The sequence below is a fragment of the Rhagoletis pomonella genome, unplaced genomic scaffold, assembly GCF_013731165.1.
Source record: "Rhagoletis pomonella isolate Grant_MI unplaced genomic scaffold, Rhpom_1.0 Rhpom_scaffold_00002, whole genome shotgun sequence".
In the NCBI taxonomy this organism is placed as follows: Eukaryota; Metazoa; Arthropoda; class Insecta; order Diptera; family Tephritidae; genus Rhagoletis; species Rhagoletis pomonella.
Window position 1 is genome coordinate 18,018,098 of NW_023458556.1, and position 13,798 is coordinate 18,031,895.

At 36.9% G+C, this 13,798-nt stretch overlaps 1 protein-coding gene across 4 annotated transcripts in view; it reads right to left on the bottom strand.

The window, feature by feature from the left end:
* The window catches only part of LOC118733196 (death-associated protein kinase related-like), a 321,664-nt gene that overhangs the window by 113,705 nt on the left and 194,161 nt on the right, over positions 1–13,798 (bottom strand). The gene's annotated exons all lie outside the window — the stretch shown is intronic.

The window sequence follows — 13,798 nt, forward strand, 5'->3', positions numbered from 1 at the left end:
CAGAAGTGTGTCACGCTGTCAGGAGCATTACCCTGCAGCAATTCGGACTCACCCAACGCTAGCCCTCGGATAGTCCCTACTATTACTAGGACTAGTCCTTCATAATTCCCCTGCCAATGGCTTCAACTGTCAATTTTTACTTTGGCGTGTGATCGGAAAAGGACCAGTCCAACAACACACACTAAGATATGCTATTGGGGTTAATTGTTCGTTATTGTCTCGTTTTGGATAGTTATAGACTAGATATATATGGAGATTTTTTTTCTTTTGAATACGATTTTGTTCTGCACTTCACATATGATTTTTTGTAATTAAGAAAAAAAAGTAAACTAAGACTTTTATGTTCCGTCCAATGGGATTTGAATCCGCGACCCCTCCAAAACCTAACAAATGGTAGCAAGCGGCTCTGCGCACTCTGCTACAGCCACGACTTGTAAATGTGTTTTCAAATGTTCAGTTTAAACGATTGGCGCATTTGAACATTTCGACAAACACAGAGTGGTGTTGTTTGGAAATTTTTTATTGAGCTGAACTCATTCCCGCTAAAAATTTCTAGACAACACCACTCTGTGTTTAGATATCTGTGATAGTCTCATTATTTGCCAATCTCTAAAACAGTTACTTAGGGACTGGTCTCAAGCTAACATTTTCGATGCAAATAAATGTCAAATTCCAACCAATCATATTTTAACCGGTGGGCCTTTTTGCTGCAGGGTAAGTACTGCCAGCGAGCGACTGCCATAAAAAACAGTAAAATATACATGCATTACAAAAAAAAAAGGAATTGCGGCGCACCACCTCTTCCTCTATTTGACTATTTGATCTCCGATCACTTCTGGCGTTGCTTGCGCTCTAAATGTCAGCTGGAACTACTGGAACTCTATTTTCTCTGCTAGATGAGCCGAGTAGAAATGCATTTCACGCCCACCTGTCTCTTCTCCCACTTTTACGATTGCTTGCCTTCCGACAACTCCTACTTCGCGCTGAGAGGTCAGGTCATGCGCTGCTGTCTGCTCTAGAGTCTTCACAATATTTAACTTTGTATCTATGTATGTAGCTAACTACAATATTTTACGACCACCTTTCTTTCTTCCTTTCTTAGCCATTGTTGTACTAACTCGTATATTATTTTACTTGTATTCAATTGCCATCTTTTGTCTGCTCAAAAATTTATTTGCTAAGTTTGTTACCATTTTTGTTTTGAAAGTAAAGCACTTTGTCGTCCATCGTCGGTCTCGATTGCCAATGAAATGCCGGCTCTAGAATTGGGTATGCAAATTTTTGTCAAACATTCGTATACTTATTTATCGCACAAAACCATATAAATACATACATTCATTTCGCTACTTTCTATAGACGTTCGTCGTTTGTGTGATTCGCCTACTGCCGTTTAATGGCCAGTGAAATTGTCCAGCATTGCCACTTGAATGAATGAATGGGAATGACTTGTTACCCAACTATAGAGGCAAGTTTATGTGCGATTAATGTCAACTGGGCCCAACCATAATTTACGAGGTGTTGGGCTATTAATGTATTTCGTTTTTTTTTTCAATTGAATTTCTTTCTTTTTTGTTAAATTTTATTTGCACTTATGGTTATGCCATTTTGGGCATCTGATTGTCATTTTTGTGTCACTTCTAAATACGAGGGTCCTTAGGTTTTTAGCGATTCTACTCTTTGTATTATTTACTGCTACATACATCGAAGCTTCAAGTAGGCAACAAAAAAATTAGTGTTTTAAAGGAAGGTTTTCGCTAGATGATTATTTATGACTTGCGAGGTGGATTAACACACTTGACTTTTGGCACAGAAACACCATCAACATCGAGAAGCTCGTTCAATATCTTTTTGTAGACCAGAAAACATCGACGTTGTGCGCAGGACGATAATGGATAAAGGATAAAGGATCATCATGTGACATACTGAAATCGGGGCAACACTCAGCGCGGAAAATGTACTTTTTTGTGACAAAAACTAATATCGCCTTTCCTTTAACGGTTAACGTGGTCCAAAGTTATGCGGTAACATACATAAAAACAAAAAATATTCCGACGAACTGTTAACCTGCTCCTTTTTGTGAAGTCGGTTAAAAAGAAAAAAAAAATTATTTCGAAGGTGTTGTTGAATAAAAAATCGCCTTGACCTTAACCTTGCATGCTTACACTTTGTGAAATCGACGACGCATTACTTATTTGAAACTCAAATTTCGTGTATAATTTGACCTAAAACTATAAATTTATAATTACGAGGAGAAAATAGACGTCATAAGCCGTATAATCTTTCAATAAATTTTATTGAAATACGTTCACCCTGCTTTCACAAAGGCTCTCAAAAGATGCTGCAAAACAAGTTTAACCTTTCTGGATTAAAAATGACATTTAAAACAAATCTTAAAAAAAACCATACAAAATTTTATTCGAAAAGTGGTAGTTCGATGCATGAAAGTGCAGTGGGTAAATATCACTTATTTCTATTAAAAAATCAAGGTAAGACTTGCCTAGAACACACATTCTGGTCCAACCCAGAGCTGGGAACTTATATGTACAAATTACAGCTACGACAAGAAGTATTATGGCTCCTTTCTTTCCATCTGCTTTGATCCACAGTGTGACCTTAAATAAAGCTCAGAGGTATAAGAACCTCTTCTGGCCCCTGAGAATGCAGAGCCTCCCGTTTCGCTCGTCGGTCATTTCGCTAAAATTAACGCTGTTCAGTGCAACGGTATGCCTACCAGATAGAGCCGAAGCTTACGCTCTACATTGGTATATTTATCTAGAGGCTATCCGATAAAGTATATATGCTTTTTCAGGTTTGTTTTGAGGTTAAAACTATTTGATACGCGTCTGTGATGGCAAAGGCCCCGCTTGAAAAATACTGGCCGAATGTGGTAGTCGAGGAGACTTTTCGAATTAGAGGTCAGCTGAAAAAATCACCACTCCTATGAAACAATCAGTTTTGAGCCGTCAGTAAAAAAAAAAGCTGAAGTTTTTCATGAAGAGCAGCGTAGGACAGAATAGACAAACTTTTCGCGAGAGCATTACTACCATGAAGGGCAAATAAGGCCTAAATGTGCCGATATGTCCTTGGAGAAAAGTTACCACTACTGCAAGTTAACTTAATACTCTTCAATTCAACTTGGCTCAATTTTAATAGGAGCAATGGGGGCCTTAGAGGCATTTTGATGTCCAAGCGAGATTTCGTTTTTCGCATTTATGCATATTTTTGTAAAGGGTTCCGAGGTTTTGGGATTGCCACTCAACATTTGCTACGACCCCGTGCCTAGACTGTTCAAGACCTCTATTAAGTGATTTTTGGAATCGCGCTCATTGTATCCCTCCATTTGGGGTGTTGGTCGCTTTCTATCGAATTTCGACCAGAGTATTATACATAGTCGCTCATACCTTGTCATATTCCCATTTTTTGAATCACTAGCTCGCACAAAGTGGGAAATGTTATATTCGATTTCAACTAATTTTTTCATTATTTAAATACTAAAGAGGTTTTGTTTAATCATACATCATTGATTAGATTTAGTTTTTTATTAATACTATGCATTTCTCAACTTAAGTAACACCTTAGCTATTGCATTAGTTGACTCATACCTGTCATCCATCTTATATGATTCATATACCAACTACATACTTTATATGCATATCTTCGAAACCGCAACTTGAGTGATGAACTTCCATGACCACATGCCATTAACTTTGGCCTTGACAGTCGCGGCGTTACCAAATGATTTTTTCTTTCCTTTTTTGCACTTAGCACTTTTGTTCGTAGTTTTGACACCGGTATTTTTTTTAACTTTATTTCTTACTGTTAATCGCAATATGTATATTTAATTATTACTTAATTAAAAATTTCATACGACCTGTTGTAATATTTTTTGCTGAAATCGAAAGCTTTTTATCTTAATCTTTAGAAATGGCAGCATTTCCTTATTTACATACCTTTTTCACTGTTAATTTATTTTTATGACTAAGTATGAAACGAAAGGTACCTCAACCATTCTTCATTCTTATAATTATTTGTTATTTGTTATGTACTTTTCTTAACTTTCATTGTTCATATGTAAAATGCAATATATACTCGTAAGGGCAGTCCTTTTTACTCGATTGCATGGATAAGCCGAATATCAACTTTGTGGTTATGATTTATCGCTTTATTTAATTTTTATTTTTTACGTATCTTGTAGGTGTGTATACCTTTACTATTGATGCCTGTGAAGTTGGCATACGGGATGACTCAAAAAGACAAAAAAAAATGCTGTTCTGAGTAGCTTTTCAATAGTTCTAGAGTTCTTGAAAAGGAAAAAAAAAGTTCTGCGAAATTGCGACGAAAATTTTATTTTTAATTTTTTTTTTCAAATATGTCTAAAAATAAAAAAAATTGAATACTTGTAAAAAAATTTAAATTAAGACTGTTCTGAGTAGCTCTTCAATAGTACTAGAGTTCCTGAGAAGTAAAAATAAAGTTCTGCAAAATTACGCCGAAAAAACATTTTTTTTTTTCAAAAAGTCAAAAAGTTAAATTTTTGAAAAAATAAAAACTAGAACTGTTCTGAGTTGTTTTTCAATAGTTCTAGAGTTCCAGAGAAGAAAAAAGATAGCTCTGCAAAATTTATTATTATCAGTTATTTATTATTTATTAGTATATTTTATGTTAAAATTTATTACTTTATTTTTTTGTAATTTTTTTTATTTTTTTAACAGTTATTTATTATTTATACTCTTTTTTAATTTTTGTTATTGTTTTGTTTACTCTTCTTTATTTTATTTTCTTTTCTTTTTTATTTACGTATTTCTTAATAAAACTTCCTTTTTAAACCGATTTTCTTTAATCCTTTTGTGCTCACCGCAATTTTTAATCGAAATGCTCATCCCATAAGTATTACTAAGCTTCCTCAATTAGGCCTCGGCATTTTAATTGCTTCATTTGCCATTTAAAAAGACAAGGCATACATCATAAGTACATAGTTTTGTGTAAATACGTGTGCTATCTTTATCATTTTCTTATACCTACCGCTTTATTTTGCTCATATATGTACATATGTATGCTTGCCAATGTGCATTCATTAATTTCATTCTAGGCACCTTAATTACCATTTTGTTTTATTGCAAATGAGGAAGAAGAATTGCAGCTGAAAGCTGGCAATAAATGCAATTAAGCGCTGAGTCGGCGCACACACAATATGCAAAACATAAACATTCGATCGAGCTTACGTTTGAAATTGTGTACATATTTACTTTAATAAGTAAATATGTACATTGATATATGCCACCACAGCAGGAATTTGCTGGAATAACGTCGCACAGTGATCTTAGAGTGGCAGAAAGTCCGAGTTTCGAAATGTGTGGAAATACCCAACAAAGTGGTTGACTCGATTGTAAACATATCTACTAGCAGGAGAACAGTTCAGTCCTTGCCACATTAGAATACAACATTCGTATGACTGGTGGTCGTGGCAGTTGACCGATTTTTAGCATCTCTCAGATTTGTGTCATCCTAGGTTAATCCAAGTTACAAACCGAATTTCATTGAAATCGGATAACATTTACCTAGTGTAGTGGGCGGGGCAGTCCGCTTAATTCTACCATTTTTTCATATTTAGTCATTTCTAGACAAAAGTACACCACCTAACCATTTTTACCAAAATCGGAACCCCTTTACTATTTTTTGCCACATTTTATATGGTTTGCGCTCTTCCAATTGTAACTAAAAGTAACCAAAATGCGCGAACAACGATTTGAGGGTTTTCAGTCAGTGCTTTCCTCGTGACAAAAATAATAGGTTTGTTGTTTTGCTCGCTCGGTGCCAGAAACTGCTCATTTTGTGTTTATTTTGTTGGTTCTTGAGCTGTTGAGAGCCAAGAGCCACTTGAGAGAGTATTTTTTGTTTCTTACTAGCGCGAGATCGCAAGCACTATTTTTCCGGGCGAGTTTGTGACAACTTTTAGAAGAAGAGAAAGAATTATACACACTTAAATTTTAATTAATAAATTTAACTTTATAGGGCGCGCTGCCGCTCAAATCTTAAATTCAAAATTTTGGGGGATTTGTCGTTAAGTTTGAGGTACGAAAAAGGGTTTTTGCGTTCCCGTTGTCAACAAATTGTTGTATATTTTAGGGTGCCCATAAAAAAATAGCTAAAAAAAAATCGTTAAATAAACTTGGGTAATATTCTATAGTCTCCTCAAGAGAAACAAGGTTTACCAATTCCACAAGAAATTGTTTTTTTTTTTTGTATAACCGAGCGCGCTCGTGCACGAAGGTATTATAACTTTGTTTCCATAACGGTTGTTTGTAACAGGCAAAGCGAATCGAGATAGATATAGATGGAAATCGATTAAACCGTGATTGTCTGCCCGTCCGTCCGTCTGTGCACACGATAACTCGAGTAAAAATTGAGATATCTTAACAAAACTTGGTTCGTGTATGTACTTCGTTTGAGCGTAGGACGGATGGTATTGAAATGGGAAAAATCGGACGATAACCACGCCTACCTCCCATATAACGGTAGTTTTCAGAAATACGAAAACTGCGATATTTTAGTAACTACTGAAGATAATTCACTCAAAATTTATATTTGCAATGATATTTACTCGGAAAATAAGAATTTTATAAATTTTTGGAAGATGGGTGTAGCCACGCCCACTTATGATTAAATGTGTATATCTCAGTAACCGCTTCACCAATTTCCCCTAAATTTGGCACAGTTATTGGTAATACATATTAAACGGCTGAAAATTTTTAAAATCGGACAATAACCACGTGCACACCCGATGTAACGGTAATTTTCAGAAATATGCAATCTTGATGTTTGCAACAATGCTTTAACAAGAAATGGAAAAATTTTAGAAAATGGGCGCGAGCAGCGTCACTTGTGACTACATACATAGGTGTATCTCGGTAACTGTTCGACCAAATTGTACAAAACTCGGTGAGATTATTTTACTTGACACATAAAAGCAAGACGTTGAAAATTTTTAAAAGTGGACTAAAATCTGTGGTCATAAGCAATAACCGCCTAAGTCGAAAAACCTGAATTCGAGAAAAAACGTTCTAAACATTTGGATTGTAAAGTTAACCTTACGGGGAAACCAAACTATGTTCGTCTATAACTTTTTAAATAGCCTAAGCGCGCTAATTTATTCAAAATTGATATTCACAACAATCCCTTGAAAATAAGTAACATTGTTATTGAATTTTGGAAAATGGGCGTGATACCGCCCACTTATAGCTATATAAGCTTACCTCATTAAATCTAACTGAACATACTATCAAAGATGTTTGAAATAGGCGTAAAACCACGCCTGCTTACCATGTAATGTGATAGTTTTCGGAATGGCGAAAGATAAATATTTTTTGATTAAAAAACCAGCGGGTAAATCCTAGGAGCAGATAAGAGCAATAAAATTCCGACTTCACGTTTTTTTTTTACCACCCTAATGTATGCTCATCTCTTGTCTTAAGTACCTGCAACTTTTAATAAGAAGATACGTACTCGTATAAAGCGGAAATATCTCACAAGAAATGCAAGTAATTTCTTAAACTCCATCGTTTATGTTATTATCACTTACGTATTTCTTCATTAACGCACAAATATTTGAAATCTAATAAATTATTTACTCTCTTTTCATTGCAGGTAATTAAATCAGTAATTCCAACACTCACATATTTACAGCACTTTGAAGATGATTTTTACTGCAGAAAGGCATAGTTGAGTGCATTTAAATGTATGCATGTAAGTAGTATTTCAAACAATTTAACACCACTTTCCAGCCATACAATGGTCAATTTGTGATAGTTATTTCTACAATTTTGCGCCTATTTCTGGCATATCAAATCGGCAGGCGGACAAACATATAACGGCTCGCCTAGTGGAAACTGGAAATTGCATTTACTGCCACTACAGCCAACCGATTGCCTCCGCCAGCCACCCACCAATCTACCGCACACTACTAGCGCTTTCACGCAAAGCAGCAAAATTATTTTATTGCATTTTTATTTCGCTTGGTGTCGGCGGCGGCGGCGGCGGCGGCGGCGGCGCTTACATCTACGAGTACAAGTAACAAGCCGGTGGCAATTGTTGGCAAGTTTGCATGCATCGATTGGAAATTTTAATGCGACTGCAGTATGCGGATTCGACTTATTATGCGGCGCATGCGTGCAACACACACACGCAAACGCGCGCCATAAGTTTTTCATGCGCCGGCAATTAAAAAACACTATAAAGTGTGCATTATGCAGTGACAGCGCTGCGGCAAAATTTTTGATGGCGAAGCGCGGTGCGGCATCTCTCCTCATTCAGCCATACGCGCAACCCCGCTAGTGAAAAGCTTTTATGTGTTTTTTTTTTTTGTTTGCTATTCTCTCTCTAACGCTTCGATCATGGAAAGCCGGCAATTATGTATTACTAGTTTTGCGCCAACTAACCGGCCAAACAAGCGCGCCGCCGCGTCCAACGACCAACTGACTGTTTGTAAGACTCGCTGCTCTTTTTTTTTAGTTATTTGTTTATTTGGACGAGCTTCTTGCACTTGCAACACACACTACTGAATTTTTATTCGGTTTGTCGGCTGCATAACTGGATTTGCAAGGAGTCAAATAAAATGCACAGCTGCTTATATTTACATACATACATACATACATATGTATGTATGTTTTGGCATACATGCTCATAAATGTTTCTAACCAACATAAATGGCCGCCTGACAGCGTTAAATGGCAGGCGCTTATATTCGCACTCGCAGCCGTATGCGGGCCAGTAGTGCCAAGTGCAGCGCGTTTTTATGTGAATACATAGTACATATTTGCCATTTCGGTAAACGAGCAAACAATAAAAATTGAAATAAATGCCGGGTTTTCTATCGCTTAACTGCAATAGTTGGCACAACACTCACACATTCCTCCTGCAAGCGTAGCCGGTTGTTGTCTATTGACATTGTTTTTGTTCGTTTGGCTTTGCTGCGCAGGCGTAACACCGCTGCGCGTGCATTGTTTTAAATGCAATTTTTATTTAAGTGCGCTTTTGCATTGACACAAACTTTGATTGAATTCAAATGTAAATTTGTTTATCATTTTTTTTAATAGCGCGCCCCCATCAACTCTGCTTTGTTTCATTTATTGCCCCATCCTGGATACTACTGTACAATGGCAAATATTTTGAAATTGTTGTGTTTAATGGTTCAAGTGCGCTTTCGCTTTTATTGCATCTAGAGTTTTATATGAAATGTTTGATGGGGTTAAGATGAATTTCTCTAGATCTCATTGATTTTTTTTTTTTTTTGAAGCACTATCAGTCCACCATATGCTATGACCAAAAAGCACGCAATACTTGTAGCGCATGGGTAGTTCCATTGAAGTCAGTCACCCAAAACTTCTAAAAATTCCTGTTAGCTTCAAGCAAGACTTGGCATCAAACCAGCGAATTTTTTATACGAGACAGATAGACTTTTCAATTCACATAATACTAACAAACAGACAGCATAAACTGACAGCCAAGGGCCCAAGTTTTAAATACTGAATATTTTCGCACAAAGTTAATAGATTTTAAGGAACAAACGTGAATACAAAATTAAGACTTTACCAAAGAAACAATGTTCAGAAGTATATTTATTTAATTATTTTTTTATATTTTTTTTTGCGGAAACAGGCGCTACGCGTTTTGTCTTTAAACGAACCTATCGAAAGCACCAACAACCAAAAAGCAATGAATAACCTCCACAGCCAAAGGCCTAAAACTGCACATATGTATATCTTAAAGATTTGCATATAGAATAAAACGGAAAGGCCGAAGAACTGGCGAACTTTGGCAGTCTCTTCTTGATTGGTTCGCTTAGTTTATACCGACTGGCCAGAAAAGTTTTCACGTATGTAGATCAAAAGACCGCCCGTTACTCTCACAAATACATTCCTAGTCGACCCACAAGGTGCCCTTTAAATTTCAAACCAAGAAAAAAACACATCCGATTGTTACATCTTCAACTTCTTTGTGCCACTCACTGAACAGTATCGTGCGTGAACTCTTTCAAAGCAGTGATGAAATAGTTGGTACAATCTTATCTAATTTAAAAGCACACTCTGTCCAACTCTGTACAAGGTCCATTTCCAATGTCGCCAAATTAATTTTCATGGAATTCTTTCGTTTTTTTTTTTGAATTTCAAAGATTCTTTAGATTCAGGGTGCACGGCGAACTTGTTTTCTGTCGAATAGGATATCAAAATTTTGTCTCCTTTTGCATTCAGCTCCTTTTCTGTTCCTAAAATTTCAACTTTTCTAAGTTGAATCTCTATTTTAAAATTTTTGCTTCTAATTAATCTTAACTAAAAATAACCCTCAGTAGTAGTTTCTACCAAAGATTGCACTAAAAATAGAGGAAGACGGTTATTTCAACACATATCAAGAAAAACCAAAATATACGAAGCAAATAATTACGTAGATACATATTGCATTAACATTCAAGTTACTTTATTTTCTACATCGCTTATTTTGCCCTCCCAAGCGATTCCCATTTTCTTGGATGATTTCTCACTTTTTCCCATTTAATTTATGAATCACTGCATGCCAGAGTCAGACTCCCATGAACAAATATCTACATATGTATGCTGTACTGTAACGCCCATTAGAGTTAATTAGCAAGTTTAACTAAGTGACTAGTAACTGCTTGAGAGTTTTAGTTGTCCAAACGTCGTACGTACGTACGTGGAACGATCGCCGTAACAACTGCGTGCATTTTTACTTCTTTCATTTTCAATTTGCAGCAAACAAATTGTCTAGTAACGAACATACATATACATATGTACAAATGCTACATATATGTATCTAGTACATAAAATGTGCATCTGAGCTGTCGGTATGTTGTTTTGGTGCGCTGTCGCTTAGAATTTTCCCACGCGAACCACTCAACCAATCAAACGATGAAATGAATAAACTCTGACGGCTTCCTGCTGCTGACCCACACCAAAAGTGGACGACGACGACGACGACGCCACAGTCGTCTGGCTCTGCCATTTATATACATATATTCGTATAGTTTATGTATGCACGTAGGTGCCAAGCCAACTGATTTAGAGGTTCAATGTGAAGTAAGTAAAAATACTCGTACTTAGTTGAGTGTGGTGGTCGCTGCCGCGTCCTCATCAAATGAGTGGTTGCAGCTATGAAGTTTTCTTTTTTTCCCTTTCGCTTCTTTGGAAGTCCAGCAATTTTTGGTCTTACCTCTTTCTCGAGTTCAGCTTTTATGTACGCTGGCTGGCAGTTGTTATCACTTATGTTGCATGTAGCAAGCAGTCTGTTGCTTTTCTGCAACTCATTTCTGCTCCTCAATCTCGCTTGTTGCTTGCGCGTACTCCTCCTTCCTTTCCACCGCTTGAGTGATTTGTGTGCGAAAATAGACACCGTCTTACTCGTTGGCGTTGCTCTTGCATTCCTGCATTTCTTCCTCAATTTACTTGGATCTTCTAGCATAATTTATATTACTTTAACATTTCGCTTTGCTGGCATTGCTTTTGCGTTCATTTTCTCCCTACTTGCTGCAATTATTTACCAGTTGGTTAGGACGGTTTTTTTTTTCAAATAGAATCGCTGCGATTATGACTTTGCAGATTGCGTAATGCAATTTTGTTTCAATTTTTATATTTCGTTTGAGTACTGCCTGAGAATAAACTATTCTGCTATGTGCTCACTTCATTCATACCCTCAACTTCCTCCACGTTGCCTCTGATTCCAGCTGTACATGCGTCAATCCATCAATCAACGCTTAAGTATTTTCTGTGTCCACTTGCCTGCTGAGGCTCTTTTCAAAAATTTGCAATTATTGCCCCCTGCATCAGATTTTGAGCAAAAGGCCTGGTCGTTTAAATAATACTCATTCTTTCTTTATAACTTTGCTGTCCCTTAACTTGTTGTTCATGCAGGCCTGTCTTCGTCTGCCTTATAATACTCCTCCTTTTCATTAACCTCTCACTCGCATTTAACTAGCCATGCCTACGCTGGGGTTAGAGAGCTGTTCGCTCATTCGTCTCGGATGTTCCCTTCAGTCCAATTATCCAGCATTTTTAATTTACAACAATACGTAATTTTTTGCTGTGTTGTTGTTGTCGTTCTTGACAATTGACGTTGACGGATTTGTTTATTTATTAAAAATTTGCCAGTCCCGCCAAAGAGGGTCAGAAATGAGCGCATGACTGAGTATGTTGGGTCTTTTGAAGTTGTATACAAAATTTTCAGTCAAACGAAGCTGTTTTATTGCACTTAATCTTGGTGAAAACGTATTAGCTACAAACACTGATTCCACTTCCTCTCTTAGGGCACATGCGAGTTGTCATGAACCGTTAGCTCAGTGGATGCAAATACATATCGTCGTTTAAAGTACAAAACCGCGTGTAGTCATTCTGCAAAACCGCGTAACTGACATTGGCTGCCAAAAATTGGATTTGCTCACACAAGCTCTTGGCTCAATCCTTATCCATTCGTCCTGACATATACTAGGCAGAAATGCGATTTCTTTATGAAAAAGCGATCGGATCTTTCGAATGGCACGTTAATGCTTTGCTCAATCGGCCAGTGTACTCCCTTGAAGTATACATCTCCATTTGGAACATGCTCAAGTGCTTTCTGTTAAAGGAGCTTTTCACCATGACAGCTGGCAAGGAAGCTTTTTCATAAATCTTTCAGATAATATTGCCTACTGTCTTTCAGTTGTCTTACAAAACACTTGTAACTAGCTCAGCCAGAATTGCCCTGTAAGTGGAACTGATTTTCTCTCTAAAGATACAGGTGGAATATGTTGCTGTTAGGTTAAACATGCAGGTATGCATTGTTCGGGCGCATTTTGAAACTCTCAAAGCTTTTTAGAATTATAATCCGCGAACGTTAGTCTATCCGCGATGCGGCCATCAGCGGCATTGTGTGCTTCTCTAAGGAGAGCCAAGCGCTACTTCCAATGAATGCTCTCCCTCCAACCACCTTTCGTCGACTAGCGCCAGTAGTTTTTAATTTGCCTTGTAAACCGCATTTGAGGCTGCCCTTAATTAACCTTCTCTATCAGCTATTGGTTGCCAACAATTTTGCTTGGGGATTGCAATCTCTCATTCCTGCTTTTGAGCTTCCTGTTCGGTTCCATCAAGCAGTTGAGTTTTGTAACTATCGAATGCTCACAATCTGGATTTGGCTGGTGTGAACTCAAAACTAGCCGTATGATCACTAAACTTTAGTACACTCTATCCTTAGCACTTTCTTCAAACAATGTATCTATTTTAGTCTTACGTTAGGTTGCGTTTTGAATGCTCCTTCCCATTATTATTATTATTATTATTTTTTTTTTGAAGTTTCAAAATAATATATATCAGCTGAAAATCTTATTTTCTTATTATTTTTGCACACCTTTGGCCAACCGGTTTAGATTATCGCCAAAGCCACCTTAACCTATTTACTATTTTCAAAAGCTTAAAATCTATTATTTGAAAATATTGATATGTGTTTATTGCCAGAGGCATTGTCTTTGACGCCATTGAATGATCAATTTCTGTGTATGTCCAACACAATGCCACACAATTAAGATTTTTATTGTTTTTAAACTTTTCTTTTTTATTCCGCTTCTTTTTATACGCTTGTCAGTTGCGTTTCTTTTGCTCCTTCATTTATTCACTTCGTTTTTGCGCGAATTCAAGTGTCTATCCCGCACGCATGCGCCTCGTCAATTATTAATAGCCATGCAGTCAACTGCAATTTTCATTGGCATCTTCCACTTATCCATTATCGTCAACACCATCAGCTCATCAGTGGCGTTGGTGGC